Source organism: Dreissena polymorpha, chromosome 5 (assembly GCF_020536995.1).
Source record: "Dreissena polymorpha isolate Duluth1 chromosome 5, UMN_Dpol_1.0, whole genome shotgun sequence".
NCBI lineage: Eukaryota > Metazoa > Mollusca > Bivalvia > Myida > Dreissenidae > Dreissena > Dreissena polymorpha.
The window spans coordinates 47,641,831-47,652,792 of record NC_068359.1 but is presented as its reverse complement, the minus strand read 5'-3'; the positions used below and the strand labels follow the sequence as shown (position 1 = coordinate 47,652,792).

General features: G+C 35.1%; 1 long non-coding RNA gene across 1 annotated transcript; it reads left to right on the top strand.

Annotated features, from left to right (window-relative positions):
* Window positions 1-1,093: 1,093 nt before the first annotated feature.
* On the top strand, window positions 1,094-4,422 carry LOC127880857 (uncharacterized). The gene is made up of 5 exons (XR_008049793.1): window positions 1,094-1,162; window positions 1,340-1,391; window positions 1,583-1,667; window positions 2,485-2,544; window positions 4,379-4,422. It is a non-coding gene; the product is annotated as an uncharacterized LOC127880857 (long non-coding RNA).
* Window positions 4,423-10,962: the final 6,540 nt, after the last annotated feature.

Sequence of the window (10,962 nt, the reverse complement as noted above, 5' to 3'; positions counted from 1 at the left end):
TTTAATGAATTATTTGTTATTTAAACACATGTGTGTTTCAACCAGCCATGCAGCCAACTTGAAACATTGCATTATAATACAAGTCGTGTTCTGGGAAGACTGGGCATAATGCATGTGCATAAAGTGTAGTCCCAGATTAGCCTGTGCAGTCTGCACAGGCTAATCATGGATGACACTTTCCGCTTTTATGACATTTTTCATTTAAATGAAGTCTCTTCTTAGCAAAAATCCAATCAAGGCAGAAAGTTTTGTCCCTGATTAGCCTGTGTGGACTGCACAGGCTAATCTGGGACAACACTACGTACATGCATTATGCCCAGTTTTCTCAGAACAAGACTCATATATTGGTGATCTTGCAGTTGAGTGTTTGCCATTCAGAAAGATTTCTTTTTATGTAAAAACTACCTCGAACCAAAAATAGTTTGACAGTTCCTTTTTTTTAAATATTACGAAACAAAAACAGGAGTATTTTTTTATTTACTTTAGGCATGAAATTTGTAAGTCTGCTGTCATCTACATGCACCATGTCTGTTTTCCTGTTATTTTCATATTAAGACTTAACTTCAGGGCTGGTAATTAATGGTAGTTACATTTTATGGGACAACCGAAACAAATATTTAAAAAATATAATCTGAGCTCATTATTTGCACACTTTATCACTCAATTGTTTATAAAAAAAAGATTAGTTAGGTATTGTATTGTAAAGTTAACAAAAATACTTTGTTTTGTTTACATGCAAATGGTTTTGTTTACATGCAAATGTGTTGATCTAGCAATATCTTGAACAGAAGTTATTTGTGACTGCCTAGTGAAATAATAAAGTTCATCTTAAACCTCTCTCATTGACAAGGCCATTGCCGACCCCCCCCCCGGGAACCTCTTTCTGTTTTATTGATGATAGATTTATTGTACAATAAAAAAAGCATATTCTAAACATGATGAAGATGAAAATGTAAACACCACAGCAATTTTAATATAATTATTGTCAATGATCGTTTTTTAGAATCATATTCCTGTACATGTTCTTACAATATATTTTGATATTTTCAGATCATGAGTTGTTTTGGAGGACGTATGAAAGAGTTTGACAGATTGTCATTGGATAGATTTGATAGCAAAAATTTGCAGTCAACAGTTTACCTTTTGTCTCATTTACATGAGGGTAAATATGTACATGTACAGAGGAAAATCTTTTTGTAATCTGTAGTTACACTTTTTATATACTAGTCATATATAAATGTATTAAATCTTTTAATTGAAAATTTATGAAAAATAAAAAAACTGTATATATATTTTTTTTAATCTTTCATTTTTATTGAACTCACATTTTTATTTGTAGATCACACAGTTGGATTGGGGGAGCCATTATTCTTTCGTCGACTAAAATCTAAGTAAGAGTTTGTGGAATTTTCTTAAATTTTTAATATAAAAGAACAATTTTTAAAAACCCAAAACAAGCAATTGTTCCATTTTAATGGTTACTTATGTTTGAATTATAATAATGTATTGTTACTTTCTCATCACATACAAATTAGAAATATGTTTCTTTAGCAGTTGTGGTATTTTGGTGTGTTCATTTCAGCACTGGAGTGTTTTTGTATTGTTCTGAAGTAACAGAAGCCCTCCTGCTAGCAAGTCGAAAGTATTGCCATCTGAAGCCATACATTGTTAGCTCAGCTTGATGTTACACATAACAGATAATAATTGAGTGGCGCTCTGGGAAAACAGGGCTTAATGCATGTCCATGAAGTGTCGTCCCAGATAAGCCTCTGCATTTAATGCAGGATAATCAGGGAAGACACTTAATGTGCTGTAATTGAGTTTTTCACTAATAAGAGACTCCCTTTAAACAAAAAACACAATCAAAAGGCAAAGTGATCACTTTTCATATGCATTTAGCCCACTCTTCCCAGAATGCTACTCAATTTTATAATACATAAGGAGTTTTTCTTATAAAAAAATGTTATGCCAAATTCATATTATGATACAATTTTACAAAAAAGATTTAATGCTTTACACTAACATTACTTTTATTTAGTATAGTATTTATTTTGGTAGTATCATTCACATGCCTTTTATTTGACCTTTGCCTAAATGAGCCGCATGGTGGGAAACTGGCCTTTAGGACAAATCAGAACAGTGTAGCTCAATACCGGTATATGCTTCTGTCATAATGTTAGCTAGTGAGACCAAGAAACCTTGCATGAATTTGTAGCAAACAGAGAAGCTCTTGACTAGACTGCACAAATATTCAGGCTGGTCTGGAGCTTTGCTGGCTGCAAATAGCATAGTACCTATTTTCGCACAATGCTCTTCAATCGTACCACACTAATAAGTTTTTTTCCATGTTTCTTTTATATCATAAATCTAATAATCGACATTAACTACTAGTATATATTTCCTAAAAACATATGTCTACTCCACAATATATTACATAAAATTGTAAATTTAATTTAATTAAGTTGGAAATTTTTAACTTTTCAGAAATGTCTGCCAATCAACACACCAACAACAATAGAAATACCAGAACCACTATATGACCATGTGAGTAAGGTATTCTGTGCATTAGTTGTTTAAACCATGTGCAACATTGTGTATATTTCAGTTGACCCATTAGTTAATATGCAAAGTGCACATCAATGCTCATTCTGGAGTTCAGTGAGTCTTAATAAACGTATTTGAAAATCATGAAAGTCAGGAAAATGTTTTTGTCTCAATCTACCAATTGAATAAAAAAAGAATCAATTATAAAACATGTTTATGTTGCAATTGTAATAATTCAGCATGTCACAGGTTCTGTATTGTGTTTTGTGTTTATAATTTTTATCACCCCACTATAGTAGTGGGGGACATATAGTTTTTGCCCTGTCTGTTGGTCTGTCTGTTGGTCTGTCCGTTTGCGCCAACTTTAACATTTTGCAATAACTTTTGCTATATTGAAGATAGCAACTTCATATTTGGCATGCATGTGTATCTCATAAAGCTGCACATTTTGAGTGGTGAAAGGTCAAGGTCAAGGTCATCCTTCAAGGTCAGAGGTCAAATATATGTGGCCAAAATCGCTCATTTTATGAATACTTTTTAATCTGCTTGTTAATTGAAAAACAGCAACACAGTTTGTATGTATAAAACAATGTTAATACATAAATAGGATCAAGCATATTAAAATATTAACTTAGATTTAGTTTCCTTTACTGTTCAGGATTTGTAAAGTTAGGTTAATATTTGTGTATTGAACAAAAATAACAAAAGTGTAAATAAAAGTTAATTTGGGGATGTTCTATCCAAACCCAGAGAGTTCAGATTTCCTCAAATGCCAAGTAAAGATTGTAAATTTCAACCCACTCCTCTGGTTAGTTTTCAGAGGCACATATAATTAACTTTTGAGCTTAGTGTCTCATTTGTACATGCATTACTGTATTAACTCCAAATCAACTAGTACAAGTGGTAGGCCAGTATTACATGGACTGGTGTTCACTGTTTACACAGTTTCACAACCCCATCTGATACTGGTCAGTATCTTGGCAAGTGGCCAAAGTTGGGAGCGGAATTAATGGTCTATTACATAACTGACTTCTGTGTGTGGTAAACACATGATACTGGTCATGTGGTCAAGTTGCACTTGTATACATTTGCCCAATACACAACACTAGCCTTGGCTATTTTTAATCAGATTGCATTGCTATCTATGGTGGTCATTGACTAGGGGAGTTAACTTCTATAAATAACATGTTTCATTACCATTAATAAATAAAACATTACAAATTGTGTGCACGTTTCACATATTGTCAAATAAGTCAAAATGTGTGAAAGGAATCCAAAAAATCAAAGACTCAATCATATAATGGATATAATTGATTAGTATAGGTCCTGATTGGTTTTTGCACTATTGGATACATTTCATAGGTCATTGACATACAGTGACAAAAAACATATTCACACAATGGCTGTCACTACAACGGAGAGCCCATATGGGGGGCATGCATGTTTCACAAACAGCCCTTGTTAATGTAAGGTATTGGACAGAAATAATAACCGTCATTAATAATGGACCCCATATATGTGAAGTTTCATGGAGATTTGATTAAATGTGAATGAACAAAGACATCTGAAACAGCTTATTGAGCCTTTTTAGCCCAATTTAGAAGGAATTTCTCATGATGACCTACAATGTATTGCGGTCACTCTGTCTGGCATCTGTTCTCTCCTGTTCTATGTTATCAGTTATCAAAATTTAGCTCTTCACTACTCTAGAGTCTACATATTTTTATCCAATCTTGATGAAACTTGTTCAGAATGTTTTTCTTGACATGTAGACCCAAGTTCCAATCTGGGTCAGATGTGTATTAATTATTTTTATTTATTGTTAATATTCCAGAATGAATGCATCACAGTCACCCTGCTTCCTGCCTTTCACTGTCCAGCAAGTGTCATGTGAGTGCCTAACTGGGGATGTTTGTTTTGGAATTTGTTGGAATTTGCAAATATTATATTACGTTATTGTTTTTTAATTTGTTTTTTTGCAAATATTATATTAAGATATTGTTTTTTAATTTGTTCTTTTTCAATAATTATATAGATTCATTGTTTGTATGTAAAATGATTTTGAATTATTTTTTGTAATGAAGGTTATTTTGTCTGCTAATGGCTTGTACCAATTTTCACGAAAAAAGTAGTTGTTTACACTATTGGAAAAAATAATAAAGGGACCCTTTCACAGATTTTGGCATGTATTGAAGTTTGTTGTTTAATGCTTTATATTGATTAATGTAAACATTGGATAAATAAAGCTACAATTAAAAAAAAAATAAAGAAAGAAAAAAAGTAACCCTCCACTGGGCTGGAATCACTGAACCCTAGAGAAATAGTTTATGGATTAGACCACTCGGCCATTTTATACATTATTTTTATACTTTATATATAAAGCAATCCTTGTAGTGACACAAAATATGACGACAACAACAGAACTCTCCAAATTATTCAATCGTTTCAGGTTTTTATATCGTCAAAAGATGAATATAGTGATTATTTAAGGGGTTGGTAAATGTTTAGTATTACTGTTTCCTCACAAATATCATAACTACAACGAAAATTTGCGAATCTGAAACATTTTTGTTTAATTTTGTAAATTTTCCAAAACGTGAAAAGGTCCCTTTAAGGCATCTTAGTAGACTTCTATAAGAATGTATGCTTCTTCAATGTATTAATAAAGAACTATTCTGCTAGAATGAGGTTGACACTGCAATTATACACATCAACATCACCATGCTTTGTCTTCTCTGACAGGTTTCTGTTGGAAGGCAAGGAAGGTACTGTGCTGTACACGGGAGATTTTCGCTGGGAGCATTTTGATATTGAGCAAATGGTCCATCTTCGTTCTGGAGAGAGGTGGGTAGACTATTGTTTCTCATTGTTTATATCGGTATTTACTCTTATATATTTGGAATTTTGGTTTCATTAACTATTTGTGCCTTTTCTGAAGGAGCAAGTTTATCACCACTTTGTGACTGTTATTGAACATAATTGTTGAAGATTATGAAGATTAAGCCCTTTTTAGCCCTTTCCATCATAAGAAGCAAATTGAAAATGGCTATGTGCAAACAGCATAAAACCAGAACAGCCTGCAAGTAACTTGCAGTATGTTGGAAGGGTTGGAAATGAAGCTTTTACAACTTGAATCTAGTAAGAAAGGCCTTTAATTAAATGTAACTTTGTAAGGTACTACAAATACGTTTACATACATATCTAAGTGGTAAAGGGTTAAACATTTTACATATCTATGTCAAACTGTCAAGCTTATATTTTCCATGTAAGATTGTAAGGTAGTTTCAAGAACCATTGGTGACTGAAAATAATAGTTGCAAAGCAGTGTAAAGGCCATCTTTTAAGCTCACCTAATTGCTCAGGTGAGCTTTTGTGACCAGTCTTTGTCCGTCGTCTGTCCGTCCGTCCACATTTGTTCGTAAACACTCTAGAAGCCACATTTATTGTCCGATCTTCATGAAACTTGGTCAGGAGCTTCGTCTCAATGAAATATCGGTCGAGTTTGCAACTGGGTCGTGCCGGCTCAAAAACTAGGTAACAAAAAGGAAAAAACTTGTAAACACTGTAGAAGTCACAATTCATGCCCAATCTTCATGTAACTTTGTCAAAATGTTTGTCTTAATGATACGTTGGTTGAGTTCAAAAGTGGTTCCGGTCCGTTGAAATACATGGCCGCCAGTTGGCGGGGCAGTTTTCCTTATTTGGCTATAAAGAAACCTTGTAAATATCTAGAAGTCACAATTTTTGCCCAATCATCATGGAAGTTGGTCAAAACATTGGTTTTATTGATTTCTCGTACGAGTTCGAAAATGGTCCAGATCGGTGAAAAAACATGGCCGCCAGTGGGCGGGGCATTTTTCTCTATATGTATATAGTGAAAATATGTGAACACTCTAGAAGTCACATTTTTGGCCCAATTTTCATGAAATTTGGTCAGAACATTTGTTTCCTTGATATGAGATTTGAGTTCGAAAATGGTTCCGGTCCGTTGAAGAACATGGTTGCCAGGGGGACGGGCAGTTTTCCTTAAATTTATATAGTAAAAAGCTTGTAAACAATCATGAATTAAGGTCATGTTACATGTGAGACAACTCTTCTAAATATTGCATTTAAGTTTACAGTAGTTACTCCCCTTTGACTATTAATGTTTTCATAATAATACAGTGTATTTTCTAGAGGGCACATTTCTTTTCCAATCTTCATGAAACTTGGTCAGAAGCTTTGGCCCAATGATATCTCGGTTGAGTTCGAAACTGGGTCATGCCGGGTCAAAAACTAGGTCACTAGGTCAAAAAAAAGAAAAACCTTGTAAACACTGTAGAAGTCACATTTCATGCCCAATCTTCATGAAACTTTGTCAAAATGTTTGTCTTAATGATATGTTGGTTGAGTTCAAAAGAAGTTCTGGTCTGTTGAAAAACATGGCCGCCAGTGAGTGGGGCAGTTTTTATGCTCCCCCAAAATTTATTTTGGGGGAGCATATAGTCGTCGCTTCCTCTGTCCGTGCGTGTGTGTGTGTGCGTCTGTCTGTCCGTCTGTGCACAATTTTTGTCAGGGCTATTTCTCAGCAACTAATGACCGGAATTCAATTAAACTTTATGGGAAGCTTCACTACCACAATGACATGTGCATATTATCAGCTGGTTCTGGTCAGATGATTTTTCACAGAGTTATGGCCCTTTGAAATTTTCCATTAACTGTACATATAGTGCAATTCTTGTCGGGCTATTTCTCAGCAACTAATGACCGGAATTCAATGAAACTTTATGGGAAGCTTAACTACCAAAAGGAGATGTGCATAGTATCAGCCGGTTCTGGTCGGATGATTTTTCAAAGAGTTATGGCTCTTAGAAATTTTCGATTAACTGTATATATAGTGCAATTCTTGTCCGGGCTATTTCTCAGCAACTAATGACTGGAATTCAATGAAACTTTATGGGAAGCTTCACTACCAAGAGGACATGTGCATATTATCAGCCAGTTCTGGTCGGATTATTTTTCACAGAGTTATGGCCCTTTAAAATTTTCCATTAACTGTACATATAGTGCAATTCTTGTCCGGGCTATTTTTCAACAACTAATGACCGGAATTCAATGAAACTTTATGGGAAGCTTCACTACCAAAAGGAGATGTGCATATTATCAGCCGGATCTGGTCGTGTGATTTTCACAGAGTTATGGCCCTTTGAAATTTTCCATTAACTGTACATATAGTGCAATTCTTGTCCGGGCTATTTCTCAGCAACTAATGACCGGAATTCAATGAAACTTTAAGGGAAGCTTTACTACCAAGAGGAGATGTGCATATTATCAGCCGGTTCTCGTCGGATGATTTGTCACAGAGTTATGGCCCTTTGAAATTTTCCATTGTACATATAGTCAGAGCTCCAGATAAAAATTTGGTCTAATTCTTATTTACTCCCTATTTTAAAAATTAATTCTTATTTTACCCCCTATTTATAAAATTAATTCTTAACACTATATTACCAAATAATTTTTATTCATTGTTTTTAACACAGCAACAATCCAACATTTTGGTTTATAGTCTTGGAAAAGCCTGGCTTCCCACCCCGTTTCTTGCTTTCCCATAATCGGACAGCTTTTTCTGGCTCAAATGACCCCACATCTATCTTGCTCATCTTGCTTTTTTTGCCTTCCACGCTTCGATACACCGCTTCGGTCGGCCATTTTGATTTTTTTATTTAAAACGGTAACTGACACTTCGGCTTAGGTCATAAAGGCATTTTTGGTCGCCGTTAAAGTCATATCAAAAATAAATATTTAACATTAAATTTTAATGACATTTTTAATAGGTATATTGTATATTACTTGTGTATAAAAATTAGTGTAATTAAAAAGGTACAATCAACAGTAATGACTCGCCTGCAATACCAGGAGAACAGAATCGAGACCGTTTGGCCTTAGACCGTTCTTAGGTGTGGCCCTTTCTCACAGCAAACGCTGGAGTGACGTTGACTTAAAGTTGCATTGTGTCACATCGGTCTTACTGACACTAACGTAGTGACGTCACCATCTATGTATAGAATGCTTAAAGTTGTAGTTTAAATTGAGCGCCTAGACGAGTCAGAGCCGGGATGAAATGTTTACCGTATATAATTTGCTACTGGAAGTTTTACGCACGTTCGAAAATGTCGAATTCGTGTTTTATTTTTTCAATGCGTAACTTTACGCAAAGATTTTAAATCTAAATCGTTATTTAAGAAATTTAATTCGTTTTTACGCCTTTACGCATGTTATCTGGAGCACTGCATATAGTGCAATTCTTGTCCGAGCTATTTCTCAGCAACTTATTACGGGAATTCAATGAAGCTTTATGGAAAGCTTCACTACCAACAGGAGATGTGCATATTATTAGCCGGTTATGGTTGGATGATTTTTCACAGAGTTATTGCCCTTTGAAATTTTCTATAAACTGTAATGCAATTCTTGTCCCAGCTATTTCTCCCCAACTACTGACTGGAATTTAATGAAGCTTTATGGGAAGCTTAACTACCTTGAGGAGATGCGCATGTTATTTTTGGGTTCTGGTTAGATGATTTATTTAGAGAGTTATGGCCCTTTGAAATTTTTAAGCTGCTAAACCATCCATCTTATTATTTTATCCAAAGTTATGCCCCTCAAGACATTTCCTTTTATCTGAATATATAGTGCAATATTGTGACAAAAAAAACTTTGGGGAGCATCACCCGTCTCTGATGGTTTCTTGTTCTTATTTGGCTAGAGAGATAACTTGTAAACACTCTAGAGGCCACATTTTTTGTCCGATCTTCATGAAACTTGGTCAGAAGAAGGTCCCAATGATATCTCGATGGAGTTGGAAACTGGGTCATGCTGGGTCAAAAACTAGGTCACTAGGTAAAAAAAAACAAACTTGTAAACACTGTAGAAGTCACATTTCATGCTCAATCTTCATGTAACTTTGTCAAAATGTTTGTCTTAATGATATGTTGGTTGATTTCAAAAGTGGTTCTGGTCCGTTGAAAAACATGGCCGCCAGTAGGCGGGGCAGTTTTCCTTATTTGGCTATAGAGAAACCTTGTAAACACACTGGAAGTCACAATTTTTGCCCAATCATCATAAAAGTTGGACAAAAGATTTTTTTTTTTATATCTCGGACGAATTAGAAAATGGTCCAGATCGGGGAAAAACATGGCCGCCAGTGGGCGGGGCATTTTTCTCTATATGTAGATAGTGAAAACAAGTGAACACTCTAGAAGTCACATTTTTGGCCCAATTTTCATGAAATTTGATCGGAACATTTGTTTACTTGATACGAGAGTTGAGTTAAAAAATTGTTCCGGTCAGTTAAATAACATGGCTGCCGGGGGGGGGGCAGTTTTCATATATTTATATAGTAAAAAAAGCTTGTGAACACTCTAGAAGTCACATTTTTTTCCCAATCATAATGAAACTTGGTGAAATGATTGGTTTTATATATATCTCAGATGAGTTCGCAAATGGTCCCGATCGGTCAAAAAACATGGCCGCCGGGGGGGGGGGGGGCAGTTTTCCTTATGTGACTAGAGAGAAACCTTGTGATCGAACACTATAGAAGTCTCATTTTTTGCCTAATCATCGTGAAACTAAGTCAATACATTGGTTTTATTGATTTCTTGGACAAGTTGGAAAATGGCTCAGATCGGTGAAACACACTTTTTAGCTCACCTGATTGCTCAGGTGAGGTTTTAGAATTGGTCTTTGTAAGCCGTCCGTTCGTCCACATTTGGTTTGTAAACACTCTAGCATGCACACTTCTCAAGCATTCTTTATGAAAGTTGCTGAAAGATCTCTAGTCAAGTTTGATAATGAGCAAAATCACATAATTAATGCCCTTAGATTGTCCAAATTTTCATTATATTATATATATATATATACAGGTCACAATTTTGTTTCAGATTTTATGAATCTTGGTCAAAATATTTATTTTTGTAAGCAAAGTTTGATGTTTGGTAAGGGGGGTCAACTCAAAATATAATTCACCAGGTAAAATCTTACAAAAACAAAAACACTCCATACGCCAGAATTTTTGTTCAATAATGATGAAACTTGACCAGGATGTTTGTCTGGACAATATCTAGGTCAAGGTTGACGTTTGGTAAAGATTAAATGAACTGACTCCTCTCAGGTGAGCGAACTAGGGCCATCTTGGCCCTCTTGTTAATTTTTTGGGGGGATGTCTAATGTTAAAGTTGTAACAAATGGATAGAATTTGCTGACATGCCTTGTAACATCAATTAGAACTTCTCTTGCAGAGTCAAGAAAATTAAAAGCCTATACGTAGATACGACCTTTCTATCCCCAACCTCACTGCACATTCCCAGTCGGGCTCAGTGTATTGATGCAGTGACCGAGGCGGTGCGAGAGTGGACCTCCAAGAGTCCCGGCCATGTGGTGTAC